Here is a 25,907-nt window from a genome sequence, read left to right as displayed (position 1 = left end):
GGGAGTCGGGGGCAAGCCCAAATGTGCCACCTAAGTGCAGTTCTCTAGCCACCAGACTACCGAAAAGAGAGACCCCAGAAGAGTTTCTTGACCAGTGGTTGGTGACAGGCGTGTTTTTCCTCTGCACCATTCCTTCCATTTAAAGATGAGGGAAAGGCGAGCGTGGTGCGTTGTGGTTGTTGACAGCGACGGGTATCTTTTGTTTAATGAGGCAACCCAAATGTAGGCCTGAATTCACAATAGTTACTACTGCGAACCAGTGCGGCCTCTCAATTACTCTCCTGGAAACAAATAGAAACCTTTTGTTTAAAACGGACAGCGTTTTAGTGTCTTTGGAATCTGGGCTAGAAGGAAAACGGGAAGTGAACAGCAATAAATTCCCTTTCATCTAAAACAAAACCAAAAACACCCAGCCAACCTGACATTGTGTCTTAACATTAAGTTAGAAGGAAAAATGTCATTTCTCAAATAAGAATTCTATTGATGGTTATCTCTGAGTGAACGTTCACAATCATAGCCATCAGGGTTCACACACAAGCCAGCCTGACATAACTCTGAGCTATTGTTGTAGGAAGAGCGAACAGCTTTGCAGTAACAGGCCTGAAAAATGTCTGCACTTGTGTTTTGGACACTTGCGTGTATAATGTGTCTCTGAAACATTTCTGTAAGAAAAAAAATACTGTATTGTCAGATTTGAGAAGCATGCATTTTCTTTCTTGAGCATTCCATCTCCTGCTTCAAGGAACCAATTGCCTTGGGACTGAACTGCTTATGTACTGAATCATTTACAAGAGGGAACAAAATATAATCATCACAGATAGTTACAAATGGTTAATTCACATGCCATGCTTTATGTCTTCATTTTGAAATTAGATTAGATAAATGTGCACATGTTTATAAAGAACAGAAGGCAAAGCTCTGGATAAAAAGCTTAAGGGAATGAAGTCAGGGGAAGGGAAAATGGCAATTGGAAAAATGATGATTTTTTTTTTTTATTTTTATGTTCGTTTTGGCCTGCTTCTAGTAACTAAAAATGTGTAGATCAATGCTTTCCGAATTTTCAAGATTGAGAAGAAAATGGGGCAAGAGAAAATATGTATATCGTGTTTAAGTCCACAATTAAGGGAAAAAGCATGTATTTTAGAGAGATGTAAAAAAATGTTACTCCCCCCCCACCCCCACCTTACATCTTTGTTTCTGTTTAACTATGAATAGGGTGTTTGAGATCTCTCAAGCCAAGCCTATAAGCCTGAAATGTGACATCTTGGGTTCCTAGCAGCCCTGAATTTAGCCCAGAGGGTTGGTTTGTCTGAGGGCCTAGGTTTGAATGCCTAGGAGGCGGACTTTTGGGGAAATAGGCATATATGGAAGTTTAATTACATACTGTGGATTTAAATAACATACTATGCTTTTAAAAATGAGATAATTTTATGAAGAAAAAAATTTAAACAGTTTCACTGCTCACATAGTGATAATGTGGAGAACTCCCCCCATTGTTAGATATTTGAGTGGTGTTTAATATAGCCCTCCCACCCCAAATATGGCTCATTAGAAGAGGTAGAAAATTGTGTCATTAATTTAGTACCTACATCCATTACTAACATTTAAAAATTATATAGCTTTCTATTAGAAATAAGATCCCTAGTCATGTGTGAATTGCTACAGTTGATGTTTTAGGTATGTTGCTTTTGTATCCTAACTACTGCAGTACCTACACTATATAGTAAATTCCATATACTAGATATAGACTTGTGTTTTTTTTGTATGGGTGTTTGATTTCATGATGTTTTGAGTCCAAGGGAGGTGGAGTTGATTTGATCAGGTGAAGTTCCTCTGTTTGAAGAACTCCTGATGTCTTCCAGTTCCTTCATTTATTTTAATAACACCTATCCAAAGGTGGTTACAGAATGGATCCCTTCACATTTTAATGGTTTGCCAATATTTTTAACTACTTCATTTAAATCAAAGAATCATTCTTATATTTAAAGGCTATTCTATATAAATTTCTGCATAAAATTATTTCAAGACATGACATCATTTTAGTGGAAATAGATTTGTTTTGCAGGGATGAAAGTTGGCTCCTTGCATTTATTCATATAATTAATTTTGCATATGACTAATATGGAGAAATTAGAAAAGGAAAATAGTGGTTATCTGCCTCCATGAAAGTGTGACAATAAAATTTGAGCTATTTTGATTCATGTCCAGCAGTTACAGCAATGTGTTCCAAGTTGTATTTTGACTTTTACCCTGTCTTAAATTGACTCAGAAATTTACCTCCATAAAATGTGTTAAATGGTGACTTGCTTACTTTCTCTAATGTTCGTTCTCTGGATTCATTTATATTAGTGTTTATTTTCTTTGACACCTCAAAGAAAACTTTGTATTGTTTACATATATATGCAAGAGAATATTTGAACGTGGTTAATGTTTTTATATGCTTTCTATGTTTAAAGTACACTGTATTTTTTAACTGATTAATGTATGTGAGTATTAGCAAAATATTTCTTTTGGTGCTAGGTCACACTATTTACAGTAATGTCTTCAAGTCCATATAAAACAAGTGGCTTTGAATGCCTTCCAGTCATAGATACTCGTTTCTGAATTTTGTAAAAAAGATTTATTTATTTATGCATACAAGAACCAGTGTACAGGCCAGAGGTGTGGGGAGGTGAGAGGATTCACCAGAGACAGAGTGGGGAACGGAACACGCAGATTTGACTGAAATACACTGCTGAGGGGAGCAGCGGGTGAGTCAGGAGAGGTCTGCTGTGCCGTGTGGGTAGCTCCTTGGCCGGGGATCAAACTCTGCTGCAGTGGCTGCGGATAGCTTCATACATTGCGTCTTAAACCCTTGTGCCACCAGGGAGGCCCCATTTCTAAATTTTTTTCAATTCCTGTTAACCTGTTTTTATTTTACATGATTCTGAAGTCTTTATTCCTCACATCTTAATCATCAAATTGGAGGGGTTAGCAAACTTCTTTTTACTGATTGGATTTTACCTATTGAAATCAGGCAGTTTAGGCCAATCTTGGAATAGTATGTGTTTTGACTTTTTAAAATTGAATTGCATTATGTGATTGCAGTTTCTTCCAATTCTGAAGTGGAATTTCATAAGGGTAGAAATTGTATCTTACTTGTTCACTATTAAATCCCAGCTTCCATCAGAATATGCTACTGGTCTGATGCTCTCAGTAAGTATGTGCTGAATGAATAAATTTATTTATGACTGTCCTGATAGAATTTGCGACCATAATATAATTAATAAATCATAGACACACATATGTAATGTTCTAATCTATGGCAGATCATGATCTAACAAATGATGTATCTCTTTGCATCAGTTGTCTGCAAATTCATTGCAGGATAGAAGGTGTTAATGTAAGATGTCGCATCCCGTGTTTGAGCTAGTGTATTACAGTTCTGTGCTGGGTGCATTTGGAGTAACAGTCATGCTTAAAGTATGAAAGTTTAAGGGAAAAAAATCATTCTTTGGTTGTTTTTTTATCATGTAGAAGTGAGTTTAACTCTATCATCTTTTCTCTATGATATACTCATTAGAGCGAATTTTTTAATCAGCAATGCACAGATGGTAGCTTAACAGATTTTTATGGTTTACCTATACAGTTGCATGAGAAGAACCACAAAAATTACAGAATTTTAGGAATTAGACATAGAACATTCTTAATTTGAGGGGTAAACATTATATTGAAAACTGCAGTTACAGAGCATGTCGAGACCTGGAAGGCTGGGAATGTTCTGGTAAATGTAGGCTATATGGAGGGTTCGGTCATACAGGTCTGGACCAAAATACCTGCTCCTCTATTCCTCCATAGAGATCATGGAGGAAGAATGGGGATGGATGCTAATTGTGCAAATATACCTAAGGTTGGGACCATCTAAGATGGCTGCTCAGAATCACAGAACGCAAGCATCCCTCTAGGCAGTCCTAATAACAGCATCTCCTTGCAAATACCAAAATATGGTGTTTATGGGGCTGCTTTAAGACCAACCTGTTTTATTTTTGTTGTTTCTTTAGCTTCCAAGTGTTGAATGTCAGGATTTATTTGGATGCTTTTCATTTTTCTTTTTAAACAGAGTACTTATAGTTTATATCTGAAGAGTAAGCTGGGAGCGTCCTTAATAAAAATGAAGACTGTAACTGTGACTCCATAACAAAGCCTTTATAATTTTTTTGTGTGCTGAACTATGTAGATTTATTATCTAGATCTACCTTGTAAGTGTCAATACTATATTCAGTTGTTTCTTCATATGGGAACTTTGGCACCGATTAAAATCATACTGAACAGCGAAATTATCCGTGTATAGGTATACACCTATATGTATACCTTTAGGTGTACCTAAAATATTTTTAGGTAAGTTTAGAAAGGAGAATCAGAAGTATAACTTAGTAGCCATTTTGTTTAGTACAAATACATTTGACGGCCTCATAATTATTAAAAAAAAAAAAACAACCTCCATTTTATAGAGATGTCTTATATTCGTATTTCAGAGGTGCCTGTTAAATGTTGTGATTTTATTGCAGATGAATTTTTAAGGACCTGGAACAGTTCTTGCAGGTGTAGGTCTGTATGCTATCCTAAACTTAGCACAAGAAAGGAACAGATTTTCCTTCATGATCCAAGTAAACTCATATTCTAAAAGAAATTAATAGGATTTTCCAGGGGTGATTTTTGATTCTAGCATTTAAGTTAATTTTCGTTAAGGGAAGATTATTAGTTCTCTTGATATTAATGGGAATATTGATTGGATCTGTAGAGGGGTAATAGGGAGCTCTAAGGGTAGATACATCTTGGAAAAGAGGGAAGCCATTTTAAGAAGGTTAAAATTGCTTTCTCTTTAAAGTAGAGGGAATCTGTTTCCTCCAGACGCTTCTATGTTTTGGGTTGAAAAAAATATAAGTATTTGTAGCAATAAACTTAAAGTCTGATTTCCTGTTTATGGGGGGGGGGAGGGCAGTGACATTTTTTAAAGGGAAACTTTTATAATGGCTTTTAAGGTATCTTAAGATCTGCAGAATTAATCCTAGGGAAGTGTGAAATAGCAATAGAAGGTAAAATGTGTGATTGTTACTAATTAAATCTGTGGCAATAACTGACTACAGTAAACAGTGACTGTTTTCTCTTGCTCCTCAGAATGGAGTAACATTAGAGAAAGAGCTATTCCCAAACCCAAAACACTTATTTTGTGTGAACATCTGTTACTAATAAAATTATAGAATGTTGTTCCACGATCACCTTTGATTTGCTACATTACTGATGTGTAAAAATGTGTCTGACTTACCATCTAACATCATATAGTGAAAAGGAAAAAAGAGACTGAAACATGCCGCCAGAAGAGTACATAAATCCTAGGTGGTCACAGTCTAGACTTTAAAAACAAAAATAAGCATCCGTATTGCAATACTGAGAACCCAAAACTGAGTTTGCTAAATAGCACTGTGGTTTACCTTCATACCTAATCATAATATCTGAAATCAGTGCAGAATATTTTTTGAGACTTTGTTTCAATTTTAAGAACAAAATTAGTATTATTTAAAAATAATGTTAAAAAGATATTTCAAGTTCATTTTGTCGTACTTGCCAGCTATTGGTAAACAAACATTTCCTCTATTTCTTTTTTTACGCAGGCTTACCTTCAGGAAGAATAGTTTCAGACAAAATGCTGAATAAGTTTTCATATAAAGTACCTACTATGTAAAATAAGGTGCTCTGTGAGGCCTTCTTTATTTTTCTTTACAGTACTTGTTTCACAGTTGACACCCTAAAACTGACACAGCCTTCTGACTTTTATCCTTACTGGCTTTAGGTTTTCTATTGGCTCTTAATACAAAGAAAAAGGCAAAAAAAATCTGAAGGCAATTGTAGGAACTTTCCAGATATTTCACAACTGGGGAAAACAGGTGATGTCAAGCATCCGAACTCTTGAATTACATATATGTTCATTCCGTGGAGTGTGCTGCTTTTTTGCCTGGGAGAGACTTTGGCCGCTTTCTTTGTTTAATTGGATTGGCAGCTCCATGAAGGCAAAGCTAGTAGGTTCTTGTCCCTTTGTATCTCAAGGTGGCTTAATACCTTTCTCCGTTTACAATGAGTAGTCTCTTGTCAGTAACTGGGGGTGTGTGCAGATAGGGTGGGCAGCTGGATTCTTCAAAGAAAGTGGATTAACTAGAAGCAGCAAATTTAAAGATCCTGCTTCCTTTTTCATGGGCATCATCTATATGTTTTCCATTTGCCACTCCTCTTTGCTCATTGGGGGCCACCTGGGGCCACAGTGAAAAGAATTCTATTTTTAAGACCAAATTATCTTTGTCTCCATGCCTGCTTCTCATTCATTCTCTAGCCAGAAAGATTTCAGTTGAACTTTCTCATATTGTTTCAGGTTGAAAAGCCAATAGTAGTTGATCCAGCAATTTGAATGGAAAACTGCTAACACAAGTCCTTTGCAATTTGAAAATTCCATGCACCTTTATTACAGGATTAATCTTGGATTGTGAGCAGTTTGGCTGCTTTAGAAACAAAGTAGTTGTTTCAGGGAAGTGTATAGTGTGATGGGAACTAGAATGTTATTAATGCCGTTATGTTCTTGAAACTTCACAGAAGGGAACAATAATTGATCCACAAATTAAAGAAAAAGTACTAGAGTGAGGCTTTTGGGCTCTGTTGCAGGAAATGAATAGTGATGTTTAGAAACATATGCATATTTCTAAGAGAAATGTTCATGCTTTCCCCCCTTTGGAAAACTGAAATCATGAATTAATAGTCCAGATTTGACTTTTTTTGATGACCATCACTTGTGAAGAAATTGAAATAGGATTTTCTTTTGCTTCTTAAAGTTTAAAAAACTTTTTCATCATTTGTAACTGCTACTTTTCTCTTTCCTTTTCCTGTAGGGGCCGCAGGTTGCTCAGTGGTCTCTTCCATATATTTCTAGGTGACTGTATATTCAGTCTTCCAGCTATTTAAAGCAGTCCTTCCTCAAAAAACAACCTTCTGTGTGAATACTCCTTGTCTCCCTCCCCACTTACTTGCTTTACGCTCTCATCATAGCTTCGTTAAATAAATGGCAGGATTTTCTTAGATTCTCTCGTCTACACATTTCTTTAAGATTTAGGGAACTTTTCTACAGATGGCAAATGCAATTTTCTTCTTGTCCTTAAAGAGCTGCCCCGTTTCCTATACTTTATTCTGATAAGACAGGGTGACTTTAATTCTGAATCCTAGTTTGCTCTTAAAAGAGTACTCGGACACTCACTAAGTATTTAACTTTCTTGTCTGTCTCTTCTGCTATGTATCATGTAAAGACAATGGAAGACTGGCTTTGTGAAAGTTTTTTTTTTTTTTTTTTCAAAATAAATAAGTACTTTTGGCTGTACAATTTTGGTGTGGTTAATGTGTATTGTTTTAAAACATGTAACTGAAAGAGAGTGAAGTACTAAACTATATATCTGAACTTAAACTGAGGGTGTTTCTCCCTTTATTTCTTTACATTTGTATAGAAACCTGTAGAAAGAAGATTGGACCAAATGATCTCTAAGGGCCATTTGGACTTTGAAGCTTTCTCTGCTTCTCAGATGCAGCTCTGGCATCCCCGTCAGTGTTTGCCCAAACTCACCCCTGAGGAGCAGCCTAAGGCCTGGCCTTCTCCAATAGTGATGGGCTGCTGGAGGCATTCTACATCTGGTGGGCTCTTAGCTGTCCTCACTTTCCTCTCTGCTTTGGAATAACTCTGAATGCCCTGCAGGCAGCTCCCACAGTTCTTGGAGAAGAGTGAGGAGGCATTAGCATCTGTCCATAGCTGCCCCTCATGCTGCCTGGCATGCAACTGATAGTTTTAGTGCCTTCACAGGGAGTGGTATCAAAAGCCTCCTGTCATATCAGCATGGGTCTCTTGCTTCCTGCAGGAAGGGTGATATCCTGGGAGGCACAGAGGTGGAGCCTGAGAGGCACAGTGTTCAAGTACGGTCCTGCCTAAGCCTGGGTATTTTCTTAGACCCTTAGGCAGCTACTTTTGATTCATTACTACTATTTTCTTGCCTCACTGGGCTTTAAGCAAAGCTTTTTATTTGCTTACCAATAGTCTCTGCCACCTAAGCTCTTTTTCAGGCAAAAGCAGTTTGGCTTTTTGAGCCTGCACACTGGGAATGTCTCATACACCTTAGCAGAGGGTGTTTAGGGGACTTTGTGTTTGGAGCCTGTAGCTCTTTTTTTTCCAGGGCTTTCTAAGAAAGATGTAGAATTAACTATTGGATGGACCATTTATATCCATTTATTCTATTACTGTGCCCATTTCTTTCTTAGGACTTTAATTGAAACCAGAAAAGCAAATAATGTATGGATGCAGCCAGACCATGAAGTGAAGAATTTTCTCTCTATATGGATAGATTTGTAAATAAAATCGTGTGGCCTCTGAACTCCCCTCAGTCATCATGAACTTTAAGAAACTTTAAGAGAGCAGCTTTCCTGTGTCTCTTGTGTGCATTCTGGAGAAAGAGCTGTATGACCAAAGAAGCAACAGCCAGACTCTCTCCCTAGGTCTGAAGAAATACTGTGAGAAGAGCCTAGATTCACTAGAGGTGCCAGACAGATGTTTGGCATCGTGGACCCCTGCTTTTCTCCTGGACCAGGGTATTCTTATCTTATCCCCTTGAGGCTCACTTAACTTGATTTCTGATTTGGAATTGAACGGGCATGGAGCAAAAGAACAGTTACAGGCAGAGGAGAGTAATGGGGACTCCTAGTGGGGCTGGCTTGGCAGGGTTGAGGATGTTGTTGCTAGTAGAGAGCTACAGTCTTGTCTTTGGTAGGCTCTGCAAGGAAGGAAGGAGAGCCATAGGAGTTGTGCCCCAAGGAGTTGTGCTTTGGTGTGGTGTCACTGATCAGAAGGAGCTGGGCCATTGCTGCTTGCTCTTGCAGACTCCACCGCCCTACCGTATTTCTCCATCACTGTCACATCTCCCATGTCCTTCCTCTCCCACATGGAGAGTGAGAAGAGAGCCAGTATAGAAGTCTGGGTTGTATGGGAGGACTTTATGTTGCATGCACTCTGACTTCTCCTCTCATTCCTAGAGGTGATTAGAGAGATTAAAGCACATAGCTCATATCAGTTTTGTCCTGAGAAAAACTATTCATTTATTACAAGGACAAGTTACAATATGGCTCCTTTGCGTTTTTTTTTCTGTCACCTGTTGAGAAATGCATCTATTATTGCACTGAGAGCTCCTATAAACTCGTGATAGATTATATGATTGTCTCTCAAGAGATCCTTGTCCAGGAAATCTGCTTTTGGACCTGGCTGCTGCTGCACGAGAATGCCTTTCAGTTGCCCACAGCATTAAGTAGCTAAGTAATATCTTGAGATAGTATTGCCAAAGGATTAATACCCAAGTGGAGGCATGTAATACAGAAGTAACTCTCTAATTGTTAGTTGAGAAAGGAACTTTCTCAATTTGTTAAGAGCTGTTGATATTCTGAGCTACCTAATCAGGGAGTATAGATGTTCTAATAAGATTATTCAGGGTGCCTAAAGCTTAATCTCAGTGATGACCAACATTGAAAATGTAACAGAATTGACTTAAGAGGAATTCTTGACTCAGAATGTAGGGAAATGTATTTTGCATGATTTGAGTAATCTGAAAGGAAAACCTAGAGACTGCTGAAACAAAAGATACTTGAAGTCAGCCTCTATTTTTATTACCAATCACTTCTGAATGGGTCAGAAACTAATGAATTATCACAATACTGGTTCCTCTTTGAGCCAGGATCGGATTGGACATCATTTTGGAGTTGGAAGGTCCTTCATGTGTTCAAAGACTAATGAATGGGATGTCCTCTGCACCTCCTAGTTTCTCTTATTCTATGTTGGGTCGCCATCTAAGATGTTCTCCAGAGCACACTAGAAATGACTAAAACATTTTGAACACGTCCCATCTCTTGTAAAGATAGTCCCACAAATTTCCTGTCTCCTGTGAGAGAAGATACCTGTACGTTGCTTGATCATTTCTGATGTACAGTTTACGTTTCCCTATCCATACAATTCTTGGCAAAGGGTTGCATTTTAATAGAGGAACTCACAGGGACTTCATTCAGACTTTTTTAGGGAAATCTTGACACCAAATATATTTTCACAAAATCACCAGCTATTTCCTTTGAGAAACACATTTTCTGTATGGATTTCCACTCCAGCCTGTTCTTACTGTGGGAAAAGAGGGTTTTTCTAAAGCCCTAGGGTCTGTCTGTGAATTGCTACTCAGATTACAATGTATCCTTCCCAGAATTAATTAATGCATGGTATATCTCTAGTACTGAGTCATGGGCCATAAAATGATTTATTTTCTTTTCTTAAAAAAATATTCTTCCTTTACATTATATAGTGTATCTTCAAGCAGTATGCTACCTCCCAAGTTTATATTTTATTTCATTCACTTTTTTGGAATTAAATAAAATAGAGCATTTGAGGTATATATTTTCTCATGTTACTTTCTAAAATGGTAAAAAAGTTTAATGAGAAAAATGGTTGTATTTAATAGACAGGGTTTGAGTCAAGAAGTTTTTATTTTCTTTCACTTGAGATTTTTTTTACATTTGTCAGAAGTACATTATGTTGTTTTCATGGTAGCCTTCGAAAGAATGACAGCCCCATTCTCGTTAATAACATTTTTAGATTTTTTTTTTAATTTTGTGATTTTACAACTAACACAACAGTTTAACACAAAGTTTGAAAATTTATGCATGAATTTATCCAGAATGTATGAAACTAACAAATATTTCTTATGTTTGTTTTCAGTGTTTTATTTTTATGTTTCTCGCATATGTATAATCATACTGAACAATTTAACGTTATGTTGTAAGCATTTTCTGTATGACAGTATTTGGAACTGCTATATAATTATTGATTTACTTGCTTACTCTTTTTTTTTTTTTTTTGGACCATTAGGTGTCTCACAGTGTTTCCATTTTCCAAATAATGCTTCATGAAGGCTTAGTAGAGATAACTTTTTTAAAAACTCTCTCTCTCTCTTTAGGACAGATTAATAGAAATGTTATTTTCAGTCAGAGGATAAGATTGCACACACCAAAAACATATTCTGAGACAGTCCTATATTGTTTGCAATATCATAAGCAGTATCCTATGAGTATCAAGTTAGTAGACCAAAGGTTGTACATAGTTAAAAATTTGCATTTATTTGATCACTAGTGAGAGTGATCTTTTTCCATGTTTGTTTCTATTTGCCTATGAGTTCCTAACATGGATTGAAATGAAACTTTCTCATATTTACTACAAATAGCCCCAGTGTGTTGTTTTCCTTTGTCTTTGTTTTGCATTATTTAATACAAAAGTTTTTAATTATTTTGAAGCCAGAGCTGTTGATATTCTGTTTTAAAATAAAAACTTTAATCTGTTTTAGATACTCCATGAAGGCCAGATTTATTACTTTTGTTATGGGTGAAGCTAGATTGAATATAGTGTTTACAGATCTCTGTTGTATGATTTTTTTTTCTTTCAGGATGAAAATGAAATGCACACATGTGTAAATTCACACTATTATAGGTTACATAACATGAGTTTTTTGTATGTAATTGACTTTTTTCCTTCAGTAATAGGTAATACATGTGTTGCTATGTTAATTTGTATCATATTTATGACTTTAGTTTACCCGTGTATTTTTTTGTTTCAGTGTATTTTGAGTCATACAGTGGTGTCGTGCAGCTAGCTTGCACCTGTTCATAAAAGCCAGTAATACATATTTTTCTCAATTCTGAGTTCAATCATTTCATTTAGGTAGCTTGAAATCAGCCATGATGGGGAATATTTATACCACAGAAATTGGTTAAGGACACAAATCAGCTCTCTCTCGTCTTCAGCCCCGCCACCCCCCCAAAAAAAAGTTGTCAAATATTAATCACCATTTATATCAGACCCCTCTTGATGGATATTTATTTTGATTCCACTAAAAATTTTTATAATTGATGCTACAGTGAATGTTGTGGGGAACCCATCTTTGTATTGTGTGCTATTGCCCTTCAGACAAGTTCCTGAGAGTTCCGTCATCAGCCAGCTGGGAAATTTATTTTGAATTTTGGTGCATATCACTACCCTGCCTTTGTATTGTATTGTATTGTATTAAAAAGTTGTATTGGTTTCCATTCCCACAACGTGTTTATTTTAGTGAGTGTTCTGGAGGCATATCTTAGCTGTCATTTGATTTTGTTCATCTGATAGGCAAAAAAAACCCCAAAAAACCCAAAACCCAAATGATGCATTTTATTGAATTTATTTATATTATACAATCTTTATTTTCTTTTATAAACTGCTCACAAAATAACTGACAAATGCCTTATTAATTTAGTTAGTTTTTTTTTTAAATCATTTTTAGCTTCAACTTTATTAACTTAGATATTTCCAGAAAACAACCATTTATCTATGGAAGGATGGAGCCAACCTAGGATAAATGACTACAAGGGAAAAAGGAAATAGGATGGATAAGAATATGTGACAGGTTTGGTCATAAGCAAAATTGTACTAAAACACAAAAGATTTTAGTTTTGATGAAGTTCAGTTTATATATTTTTTTCTTGTGCTTTTGGTGTCATAACATAAAAAACCATTGCTAACTCCAAAGTTACAAAGGTTTACCTCCTTATTTTCTACTAAGAGTTTTATAGTTTCAAGTTGTATATCTAGTTCTTTGATCCAGTTTGAGTTGATTTTTGTATATGGTGTGAGGTAGGGCTCTGACTTCCTTCTTTCCCAAGTGGCTGTTTAGTTGTCCTAACATCATTTGCTGAAAAGATGTATCCTTTCCTAGTTGAAGGGTTTTGACACCTTGTTATTAATTTGTTTTTGGCTCCATTTTTTTCTTGTACTTTACATTTATTTGGTTGGTTTATTCTCTATTTTCTTGAATTAAAATTCATATTGTTTTAATATATTGATCTAAATTAGTTAGTTAATTTTTGTTCTGTGTATATATAAAATGTATGTGTGTATATGTAGCAAAAGCATAAGTATGTGTGTATTATTTTTATGGCTTTTATGGTCAGCTTATTTATATTGTGAATCTGCAAAATTATATTGTGAACTGGAAATTGAGCTGAAGTCTTCCATTACACTCATGTTTATGGCATTTTCTCCTGTATCTAGAAATTTTTCCTTTGTATCTAAGTTCTCTATTTAAGGTAAATAAAAAATGTCCCCGAGTATTAAATTTTCATTGCATGGCATTACTCTTTATGTAAGTTAATGCCATTATATCTTGAATTTAACTTTGTTGGGCACTATTATGTTTTTTAATATTGCTCAAATTTTCAACTATTTATAATCTGTTTTTCTTCCTATCAGTTTTTTTTTTAAGCTCTTCAGAACCTTTAAGTAGTAAGTTCATTCTGCTTACACGTTTTGACATTAAAAAAAGTTGTTTTTTTGGCATCTAATTTCTATCTTCAGAGTCTTTTTCTTCTTTTTTTCTATTTCTGGCAGTTCTTTTCCTTTCTCCTTTGCTCAGTGGTGTGTGTTAACTTTCTTGTGTTTTCCATCTCTGATAATTTGAAAGGTATGTTTTTAGTTGTCCTATTAGCAGTCTGTATAACTTTTAGCATTCTTCAAGTTATGTTCCTCAGTTAATAAGCTTCAGTGATGAAATCATCTTTATTATCTCTCTTGTTTTTAAGGGAGAAATTTGCTCACCTATTATCAGGAATTGGGAAACACGAGAAGAGCCATGTAGTAGAGATATGGTGACTGCAAGCCATATGGTCTCTGTTGCACCTACTCTGTCCTGCCATGAACACTTCTGATGAATGGGTGTGACTTTGTTCAAATGAAATTCTATTTCTAAAAATAATGAGCAAGCTGGATTTGGTACACTGGCTATAACTTAACCTACTCCTGATCCACATTACTTCCATTCTTTGCTCTTCTGTTTTACTTTTTACTTTTTTATAGTGAGTTAGTTATATCAGAGAAAATGTTTCTTTAAATTTTATCTTTACATATTTGTTGCTTTTTACACATACCTTACACATTTTATTTTATTCCTCTTATTTTCTTTAACTGTCTGAGGCAACACTGAGTGTTGAATGAGAACACTTAAAGAGTAACATAAACTTGTCTAGATAACTGAGGACGCTTTTCTGAAGGTTCTAGTCAGTCCTGTAATTTTATTGATTGTTATTAGAAGGCTCAGCATATAGAATACTGAACTTACTTAGTGTGGCTATAAATAAGACATTTGTGTTAGATGCCTTGAGAAGCGCACATGTGGTATCTGGTTCCATGCTCATTGTTTTAGTCCATATGTCATTCATCCTACTGTTGCCCTTGATTATAGCTTCCTGACTCTTCAAAATCAGTGTAACTTTTCCCTAATACTGCCTGCAATGGTTTGCTCTTCTCCTTCCACTAGTACTCGCCTTCATCAGTATTTTCTGTTTCACTTTGCTGGTGTTAAGTGCTGTGTGGTCTTTAACATTTAAAAATGATTTTATGGTTTTGCAAAGTTTATATAGAGTTAATATTTTTTTCACACTTTCTAAAACTCATAGTCCTTTGGTTTCAGTCCTTACTGGAGTGATCACATGGAGTCATTCCTAGTTAAGCCTAAAGACATGAAGAAGCATTTTTTTATTGTTGTACATTTCTTATTATTGTTTTTTTTCCAGAAATTTTAACATTCATACACATTTTCTGCCTGCAATTAAAAATGCACATTTAGGGCCTCCCTGGTGGCGCAGCGGTTGAGCACTGGGTTGCAAAGCTGCCTGCAGCCTCTGCGGCGCCGGTTCGATCCCCTGCTGCTCCCCGGTCCACCGGTGGAGGGTCCCACGTGGTGCACAGACCTCTCCTGCCGCCCGCTGCTCCCCTCAGCTGTGTACTTCGGTCCTTGCTGCTCCCCGGTCCACCGGTGGAGGGTCCCACATGGTGCACAGACCTCTCCTGCCGCCCGCTGCTCCCCTCAGCTGTGTACTTCGGTCCTTGCTGCTCCCCGGTCCACCGGTGGAGGGTCCCACATGGTGCACAGACCTCTCCTGCCGCCCGCTGCTCCCCTCAGCTGTGTACTTCGGTCCTTCTGTCTGCTCTGGCTCTTGTGAGTTCTCTCGCCCTCCCGCGCCTCTGACTGTACCCAGTGTTTGTAAAAATAAATAAATAAATAAATCTTTAAAAAAATGCACATTTAGCATTATTTATAGAAATGTGTGCCACCAGATATTTTGTCCCTCAGCTTCTTTAATTGTATGCCCATATAACTGCTAAATTGTACTGTCAGATTGATTTTTTTTCCCAAAGAGTCTATGACTGATGTATTTTCTGAGTTCTTGTATATTTTTCAGAGCCTTCTATGGCATTAACATTTTGATAACAACTTGCATGGGTATGGATACAGAATTCTTGGATTATGCCTTTTTTCTGTCCACATTGCTAGCTGCATAGTGAATGTTGTTCCAATGTTTCCTGACATCTAAATTTGATGAGAAGTCTGCAGTGAGCTTGAATTTTGTTTTCTTTGTGATTTCTTTTTCTACTTGGATGTGTGTTTCTCTAACCTGTTTTATAACATCACCAGATTATGCTTAAGTGTTTTATATTCTTTAAAATTAACTTCTGAAACACTCTGAACCTGTTTCATCTGTATACTTTCATTTCAAGAATCTTGCCCCAACTAATTATTGAACACTTTCTCTCTTCCACAGGATTTTTCTTCTTTTTCAGGCAATCATTCATATATTGGATTTCTGTTGTTTCTCTACCAAAGCTTTCAAAGTCTTTTAATTGCTTCATTTCTCCACTCCTTCCCTTGTGTGATTTGCTTGGTTTCTTATCTACAACCCTGATTTGTCAGGATTGATATATACATGTCAAGTGTTAATAAATAGTTGCTGAATGATTAAAGTGCCTGTTGTAGGTTTTTGATGCTTTGGATTCATTTTAAGTACTTTAATATCGTTTTCTTTCTTAGCTTTATAGTTTTTTTATACATTTGTCTATTTTTTAATATCCTAGGTTATATTTCGTTGCATTTTTTTAAGTTGAGGTAATAGTTAACACCACTTACAGATTTCAAGTGTATGTAACCATACCATGCCCACTGTCAGATGTCCAGTCACCATCCACCATCAACCAATTGGCCCCCTCAACCTCTCAACCTGTTCCACTTATTATCCTCTTCCTCCCCCCATCCTATTGTAGACAGTCCACATTTTCTTGATAATATAAAACAAAATCTATTTTTTCCCTTCTGTTTCCTAAAGTAAATCTTCCAAAATGTCCCCTCATTTTCCTTTCTTCATTTTCTTTGCCTTTATTTTTATTTTTTTTTCTTAGGAATATTCCAAATTTTGTCTGGCCCTACTGTTTGTCCAAAAATAGTGTGGGTGGAATCTCATTGACTTCCTTCTCTATTTGTCTTGGGTCTGTTTGTATCTTTCCCTTAGCACTTGTAAAGGAGTATTAGAAGATGATGGTTATAAACTCTATTTTTAGCTATTCAGTTGTCATTGTCTGAATAGTCTGGTAAGGAGGCCTCTGTGGCAGTGGGCAGCCTCAGTCCATTAAATTTTTGTCTTGATTTTGTTGTAATCTATAGCTAGTTCCATTTAGCCTACTTTTATGTGAGCCATCCACTTTGATTTAAAAAAATCATCTTTGATTAAAAAAATCATTCTGAATGGTGCTTTGCAATTAACAGGATATTTATTTTGTGTACCTCTGCAATCTTAGGCCACTTTACAAAGCAGACTTGCTTTTAGCTCTCAACTATTCCAATTAATAGGCCAAGTCAAAGGGAAAACTGGGATCCGTTTGCTGTGAAATTTCTTTTTATTCCTTCCACTGCCAGTATAGGTAGGAAATGTGAGTTCCAATAAAATGTTATCCTTCTTCCAAGTTGACACCAAGGATTCCTTCAGAGTCAATGCCACTTGTTTCATAACATTGTAATGTTTTACAATTAGAAGAACTGTGTGTAGACCCCCAGTAGTGTCTTTCTGTTTGGTCCAATTGTATTGCTTCTGGTTACTAAGTCCCTTGCTGTTATTAACGAGATGAGGTTTTCTCTCTGCCTTTTTTTCTTTTGGATCATTTTGAGGGGTAGCAAGGAAGTTTTGTTGTTTTTCAGAGCATTTTGCTTTCTTTACAGGAAGTCTGCTTTTTTGAGTCTTGATGACTATAATTAACATGTGAAGTCTTTTATAGAGAGTTAAAGGTATTATAGAATCATAGTTAAGAATGTGCTTTAAAGATCAAACTTGTACCATGGACTAGAGTCACTTCTGTAATGTTTGCTCGACTTTCAGTGGTAGGAACATCATTTCCTCACAGGAACTCTCTTTGGTCTTTGTGTTTGTTAGAAAATTTTCATATGTTGAACTGAAATCCGTTCTAAAGCTAGTGCAGGTTGTATACCCTGGACAGACACTCGGACTCTAGAATCTACTGGAACACATCTTTTCCAAATATTTGAAGTTGCCCTCATGACATTCCTGGGGCTCGCTTTCTTCTTTATGTAAAAAATTGTGAATTCTTTTTATCATTTCTTCTGAGGCAGCAGTAAAATCTTATCCCATATCAGCCTGCTTCTCCCTTTTAAAAATAAATACCCATAATGAAACTGAATACTTGATGTGTGGTTTTATCAAGTCAGAATAGATAGCGTTTCTGTATTTTCTCCCAAACTAATACAGGGTAACTCCAGAAATCTTTGTGTTTTGTCTAAATAAACCATTCCAAGACACACAGCAACTTTGAGTGCAGAGGACTCTTCTGTCACTTTTCTCTACAGTAACTTAATGGTTCTGTTTATTTTTTCCGGTATAGCATAACGTTGCTAGTGTTGTTTTTGACCTGTGATCATCTATGACCTGTACACAATCCTTTTTTTTTTTTTTTTTTGGATTTCCCTTTAGCATACATTTGCTTTTTTTTTTTTAATTTGAAAGGACTTATTCCTGTTGAATTTCATCCTGATTCTGTGGGAACATCCTCTGAAGGTCAAGATCATTTAAATTTGATTTCCAGTTTCTAGCATTTGTAGTCCCACCCAGTTCATTCCCAAAGGAAAGTAGATGAAAGTATTCCAATAAAATTCATAAAGAATTACCTCAGGAGGCCTCCCTGTTGGTATAGGTGTTAACTTTCAGTGCTATCATGCCTGTGGCCTGATTTGATACCCAGCCAGGGAGCTGACCCACATATGGCACAGCAGACCTCTCCTGTCTCACTGCTCCCCTCAGCAGTGTATTTCTGTCAGTCTGCCTGTTCTGCTCCCTGCTTTGTCTCTGGTGAATCCTCTCACCCACCTTCCCTACACCTCTGGCCTAATGCCCCAGTTTTTCTTTGCATAAATAAATAAATTAAATCTTTTTAAAAATAAGAATTGTCTAAGGGATATGGAATTACCTAAGTAAAGATATGGAATGTATTAGATTTGAAGACAAATGCTTACTTTTCATCTTTTAGTATGAACTGCTAATTGTTTCCAAATATTTGGTTATTTTTAAAATTATTTAGAAGTTATAAAAATCACAAAAATCACAAGACCCCCAATTTGACCTCAATATTTGATTTATAATATGTTGGCCACCAGTTTCAAGTAGCCATGACCATGAAGGAGAGAAAGAACATTTTCTTGCTCCTCGTCCTCTGAGAATGCTAATTTTCATGTAGAAGAAAAAGGTATCTGGTTATAGAAGGAAACTTCATTTGTACCTGTTTGCTTTACAGCACAATTGGTCTAATCTCTTTTCTTCCCATGAGGCAAGTGTTTTTTTTTTTTTTTTTTTTTTAAGATTTATTTATACAAGCACTGGGTACAGTCAGAAGCGGGGGAGGGTGAGAGAATTTACCAGAGCCAGACTGGAGAACAGAACAGGAAGACCAACGAAACACACTGCTGAGGGAAGCAGCAGGCGTGGCAGGAGAGGTCTGTCGCACCATGTGGGACCCTCGCTGGTGCCCAGGGATCGAACCGGCGCTGCAGAAGCTGGGGGAAGCTTCGCAGCCCAGCGCTCAACCACTGGGCCACCAGGGGAGGCCTGAGGCAAGTGGTTTTTAAGAGAGAAAGCCACCTTATAATTCTGCAAGCAATAAGTCCTCATTAACTGCAACTTTGAGTGAAATGAGTATAACCAGAGCAGGTCTTCTATCTGTGTTGCTTTGTTCAAAGTGGGCTGGGATTTTCCCCCCCTTATCAGTGTTATAAAGAAAGGCGGTTATTCAAGGACTGACTGTCATTTTTTTTTTTTTAACAGAATTTGAGATCATGCTCACAATTTTAGCAGTTATTAAATTTTCTCACTTAGGACATAAGATAGTTGAGGAGAAGTTACTCTCTGTGTATATGTGTATAATTATTTAATATAAAATAAACTCAGTTCTTCTGGTTGGATGGTGGTGGTCATGATGAAAGAGGGGTTGGGAGTAAATAAATCTGTTTCTTTGGCAAAATATTGAGAAAGGAACTTGCCCTCTTTGGCCTGTCTCTTTAGTCTGGCCATTAGAAGCCATTAACTGTCTCTTCAGTTGCCATTAGAAGTCACTATCCCACAGTGGGTTTCTGGACAGTGGTCAGCTCAGTATATTGCCTTTTTCTAGACTTGTCAGCAGAAAAGTTGCATGAAGATGTGAGCATATCATCTTTAGAAGGGCATTCTTTCTTCCTGTCCCTTGGTCCGTATGGTGGATTTTCAAGTGGCTCAAATACACATTAATATCATTGCTTTGAGTCTCATCTTATTAGAGGAATGGACTTATTGCTTGCAAAAATCACTAACATGAAGTAAGTTTATTTCTTCACTAGTGTGGTAATTTATCAGGATGTTCTATTTTAGCCCCAATGATTATCGCTTGTTGAAATGCCTGAGTCATTTTTTTTTTTTAAATTTATTTATTTATACAAGCACTGAGTATAGTCAGAAGCGCGGGAGGGTGAGAGAATTCACCAGAGCCAGAGCGGGGAGCAGAACAGGCAGAAGGACCGAAGTACACTGCTGAGGGGAGCAGCAGGCGGCAGGAGAGGTCTGCGCGCCTGCCTGAGTCATTTTTATTTCCTTTTCTCACCTGTAAGAATCACTCTAAAATTTTTTGTTCTTTACACCAATGCTTTAAAATTGTTTTTACCTGAACTTACTACAGGGCACACTGCCCTAAATTCTGTTATAGTTAACAAGATATTGTATGCTTTCTGGAGATTTCAGTCTTGGAAGCCAAACCTGAGTTATTGAAAATGTACTGACTGTATATGCATAAGTCGTGGCTGTATTCCAAGATGTGTGGAATCTGCTAAGGTAAGGATTGCCTGTAGAAGCAGTCTTGACTGACCAAAGTGCTGTTTAAGGGACTGCCCTCATTATAAGTGTGCTTCTTATGTAATTTCAATGATCAAGATTCCTTTTAGGAAAAAATGTGGTTGTGCTGACATTTACTTTGAACAAATGAAGCATAGTTCATGTCTGTTGAGACTGAAATTAATAATACGTGGTTACATGAGTGTTTTTTCCAACCCTCTTTGTGTGTTCTTGCATATAAATTTTAGAACCTGTGGTAAATCAGATGGTGCAGAGGCTGTTAGATTGTTTTTTTCTGTCTCCCCTGTTTTCCAGAGGGTGGCTTACTTGAGCAAGAGAATGCAGTGAATAAATAAATCAGCTTCAGAATCTGTACTTAAACCATTATATTATTTCTTTCATTAAATATTTTGGTCTAAAGGTTTGCATTTTCATAAGTGTCCTTTGTTTCCAAAATAAAGAGTCATATTTTGGATTGCGCTTTACTATGCTTTCAAGTGTTCTTTCCCAGCTGAAAATGAAAGATAAGGGATAAATACTAGTACTAATTCTTTCATTGGCATGTTCCCCCCCCCCCTATTGTGTTCCTTTCCTCTTAATCCCTCTGTGATAAATAGGTTGAGACAAACTTTACTTATCTTAAAACTGTAAGGACTTAGTTTCTGAACTAGTGCTTTTTAGTTACAAATGCAGTCTGGCCAATGAATATAAAACTCAGTCCTTACTGCACAGCAGGGAGAATCTGCATTGGCTGAGTCCTCTGGCAAGGCTGAACAATTCCAGGTTGCAAAGAATGCTTGGCTCCTCTTTTGTTTTCGGGAGGAATTGTATCACACACGGTGCTAAACCTCACTAGCAAATAACTGAAATTTGCTCCTGGCAGGCCAAGGATGCTCTAGTCACCTCATGTGATCTTTTACCCCTTCCAGCCAAGGTTGTATCTCAGAGGTTAAGAACATTGTGTGTTATATTGCAAAATCTGACTTTGTCACTCTTGATAGTTTTAAGTTAGCACACATATGTAAACATCTCAACTTCCATCATAACTTTGTGTAAATTTACAAAAGGCAGATTTGAGGAGACCTTCAGCTAAGCATTGTTGGAGAGAAGTATTATCTCAGTTTAAATGATGCTTAGGAATGTTTAGTCCTGGGATTTCAGATGATTTATTTTTTGGCACTACCAATTAGACACATACTGAGAAAAAAGCAATGGTAGGTTCACTCATTGTCTGGCAGTTTTTCATCTAGGAGTGGAAGAAGGCAGTCCTCATGAATTGGAATCTTATAGGACAGGAGTTATATATTTCTTTCTTATTGACATAATTGCAACCAGATGGAATTGTATAATTATATTTCTTATACATGCCTAATGGATTTGTTTTTATAGCCTTCTACTTCCTGAAAATAAATTGTTAGAACAAATTTATGGGAATGGATCTAGCATATGTACCTGTATGTATTTAACATGTCCCACTTGCCAGACTTCCTCAGATACCTACTTATGATAGTCAGGGGTTTAAATCAATAGTATGGTAAGTATGGTAGCTAGAACTCAAGGTCCAGGAATGCATTTTTTCACCCATGCAGAAAAGAGTTGATATAGCAGACCTAACTGCTCTGCTTTGAAAGGCCTACTTGCAGTATTGCTGTTGGCCAGTGTCTGGGCACTTACATTTTAAATGAGTTCCTACCACTCTCAGAACTGATTAGAGCAGTTCATGGTACCTAAACTGTACAAATGTGCTTTTTATTGTATACCTGCTTTCCTTTTGGGAGTCTGGAATTTTGGCAGGTGCTAGGCAGACAATGCCTATGTGACTGATTCCTGATAAAAATCCTGGACTCCTAGAGTTAGCTGAGCTTCCCTGGTAGACAGCATTTCACATGTGTGGTGACAACTCATTACTGGGGGTATTAGGTGTGTTCTGTGTGACACCACTGGGATAGGACCCTTGGAAGCTTATGCTTGCTTTCTTCCAGACTTTGCCCCATATACTTTTCCCTGTTGCTGTTATTGCTTTGCTGTAATGAATCCCAAACATGTATACCATGCTGAGTCCTAGCGAATCCACCAAGTGAATCATTGAACTGGGGATGGTCTAGGGACTCCCTACATAGACCCTGTCATCAGCTTCTGAAGGTATCCCCTGGTTAACATGGAAGGGTCAGGGTACTCATACTGCAGCCTGATTGTAGCCTGGCCTGAGCAATGAGGGGTGGCTCTGGGGATGTTGGGAAGACCACATGGGATGATGTTTACATGAACTTTTTTTTTTAAAGCTTTATTCATTTATGCATAAAAGATTTGGGGTACAGACCAGAGGTGCAGGGTGTGAAAGGATTTACCAGAGACAAAGTGGGGAACAGAACAGGCAGACTGACTGAAATACATTGCTGAGGGGAGCCTCAGGCGAGACAGGAAAGGTCTGCTGTGCCAAGTGGGTCACCTTCCTGGCCGGCTAGGGGATCTAAAAAATGCATGCTGCAGAGGCTGCGGATAGCTTCACAGTGCTGTGCTTAACCCCTTGCACCACCAAAGAGGCCCCTTTACATGAACGTCTTGAAAACACCAAATCACTATCCAAATAAATGTACATTGATAGCATTTTTCTTTCTTCTTAAGTTCCTGTTAGGTATTAGTATGTACTCCCAGAACTCTCAGTTATTTGCTCTTCAATTACTGTTAGACCTCCTTCTCCAAACTGGACCGGGTGGCAAACACCCACTGCCCCAGAACCGACTAGAGTGGCAGGCTATGGGGACAGTGTAGACTTGAACTTTACAACCTGTCTATATTTTACATTACTTTCTGGTGACCTCTTAAACTATATTGATTATCATTGTTTAATGTTGTTTAACGGTCCAAGCATTAATTACTTCCCATTTGTTGTAAAATAAAGGCCAGACATCTTCATCAGTCAAGTTCATCTGAATCTACCCTCCCTTTCTAGCCTTATTTCTTATTGGTTACCTTAATGCATCTGACACCCTCACTAAAACTCAGAAACTATGCTTTTCCTTCCTTTCCTCATCTTTACATCTTTGTTGCTGCTCTGCCTTCTCCCTTGCCTTTCCCTCCTCAAAGCTGCTATCTCCCACTCTATTGCTGCTTGTGCAAAGCACATCTCAAATGCTGCTACATTCTCAGCTGCTCTGATCTATCTTCAAGTCTAAGTGACTTTTTAACTTCCATGACATTTTATCTTTGTTGACGTCTGTTTATTGGGTATGTGTGGGAAGCTTGTGTGTGAGAGTGGGGAAGTGAGCTAGTTAAGGAAAGGCAGCTGGTACAGGAGCATTATTAAACCGTCCACTTTGGTGGGCAGTGGGAGCTCAGATCTGGGGAGAAACCTTGGGAGATGGTAGCTTCTGGGCTTCCAAAGCTTTACGGTGCTTGAGACTCATTTGGGCACTTTGTTACAGTGCAGAATCAGACTCTGCAGTGAGAGTTTGCATTTCTCTTACACTCCTTGGGTGATGCTACTGGCATGGGTCTGCAGATCACATTTTGGAGAATGGTGATGCTGTAATGTTGTTCTCACTGAAGGGGGATGGAGCCCTGGGGTATTTATATGCCAACTCCGAACGGGCATTATTAGCTGGGGCTCTCCTGCCACCTTTGGCCTGTCAAGTGGCTGTTCCTGACTTGGAGAAAGCCCTTAGAGGAATGTAAATAACTGCTGTTGACTATCTGCTTTGTGTGGTTCACACAAAGCTGGTGCCATCTTGTAATTATGGTTATTTATGCACTTTTCCTTCTTCATGCTGCACTCTCTGGTCCCTGAAGCTAGGATCTATAATTCATCTTCTTCCTTAGCAGCACTGAGAGATGATATACTTGTGTATTTGCACAGTGAATGAGTGGATTCCTGCTGCTCTTTACTGCGGTAAAGTCTCACATGTGTAGTTTATATGGTCCAGTCACAAGCTCTAGTTTGTCATTCCTTATCTCTGTGGAAAGTATAAAGATTCAGTGCAAAGAAAGCCTCCTTTTTGAGTCTGTCTTTGAAGGCTGACAGTAGTTTAGTCCTTGTGAGCCAGAGTTCGCAGTTGTTAGAGAGGAGAGAGTGCCACTGTAAAGCAAAAATTATCCTCAATGGCTTCTTAACAATTTTAAGGTGAAAGCAGAGAGCTCAAGAGAAAGAATAATGTTGAGAAAGTTTGGGGGTAGCTAGCATCCTCATTCAATTTTCCTCTTGCAGACAGTTTATGCATTCAGGAATTTCTTTTCTATGTTGTTACATATATGGATGGATTTCCTATAGGTGACATAACAATTTGGGTTTCTAATCATAAAGGTTTAAAACATATCTTTGACCTGGTTGCTGAATTTCTTCCAATTTTTAAAACTTTCTTTTGACTTTCTCCTCCCAATTGCATTTTTTTCTTTGACTCATAAATTACAGCATTTAGCAAATTTTCTGTGATATGGAACTTATCTAATGTTTTATGTGAAATAACCACTAAATATTTCAAGACCTCCTATGTATTAATTCTGCACTTGATTGAAAGGAAATAGAAGATTTCTCTTGACCCTCATTTAGGTGGGATTATAGGATAGTCAATAGGAAAATGATAGAAAGCTAACTGCAGGTGTTGAGGACTGTCCAGTGATGACAGAAGGCCTTTGATTTTTTTTCCCCCATTCAATCCTAGTTTCGTATGTTTCCTCTTGTTCTCAGATTGTATAAATTTGTGGGTCTACATTCCTACTTGAAAAGGTATAATCCTGTTAGATATAGGAATTTAACTTTGGATAGGATTATGGACGATGTGATTAGGGAATGTCACAAAGACTCTAGTAGTCTAGGTCCTCCTTGAAAAACAGGCCAGAATAGAGAACACTACATGGAGATCAAGGAACTTGCAGCCATTGTTTGCCTAACTCCAATGGTCTGGTTTGGTGTCTGGATGGGGCCTGAAGTTAGTGAAGATGCCTCTGTCTTCCAGTAAAACAGCAACCAAATCAGGATTCTTAATCCTATTCACAATGGTTTTTTTTTGTGATCTTCTCTTTGAGTCCATACATATAAATAATTTACTTCACAATCTTGTTGACTTTGTTCCTTTCTGACCTTTGGCAACTGGTATAATCTTTCTCTGTATCTTTTCTGTGAGGTGGCTTAGGAGGAATAAGTGATTAGGGAACTGTTTCTCAATTAGACAGTGCATTTGAGGACTGAATAATATATGGAGTGGTTGACTGTTAAAGTAAAAAGAATGCAAAGTGAAAAATGGAAATCACAGGAAAAATGGTATCAAGTTTTTCCATAATAGCAAATCCTTCTGGGTAGAAGGGTAGTATAAGCCATTATACTTTATAATGGGTGGTATAAACCATTATACTTTATAATGTGTGCTTTTATTTAAAACATAGAAAAAGTGATGAAATAACCATACAGTACCCATCTTGAGTGGCCAGGAGAAGTTACATGACCTAGTGAAGTAGAGTTTCCAAGTTTGAATCTTATTCCTACTTACTAGTCTTTCATTAAGTCTGGACCAGAGGAAAATTTAGGTCTTTCAGGTCAGTTCACGGCTTCTTAGGAAAAAGAAATACAAAGGGTAAGAAATTGATATTAATATTTATTAATGTAATTAAAC

At 37.3% G+C, this 25,907-nt stretch overlaps 1 protein-coding gene across 1 annotated transcript in view; it reads left to right on the top strand.

Annotated features, from left to right (window-relative positions):
- Positions 1-25,907, top strand: part of LOC311174419 (guanine nucleotide-binding protein G(q) subunit alpha) — a gene marked incomplete at both ends in the record, with an annotated part of 282,309 nt that overhangs the window by 735 nt on the left and 255,667 nt on the right. The window lies entirely within an intron of this gene.

The sequence above is a fragment of the Talpa europaea genome (genome assembly GCF_964194135.1).
Source record: "Talpa europaea genome assembly, chromosome: 7".
NCBI classification, from domain to species: domain Eukaryota; kingdom Metazoa; phylum Chordata; class Mammalia; order Eulipotyphla; family Talpidae; genus Talpa; species Talpa europaea.
Note: the sequence above shows the minus strand (reverse complement) of the source record. Positions and strands in the feature narration are given on the sequence as shown.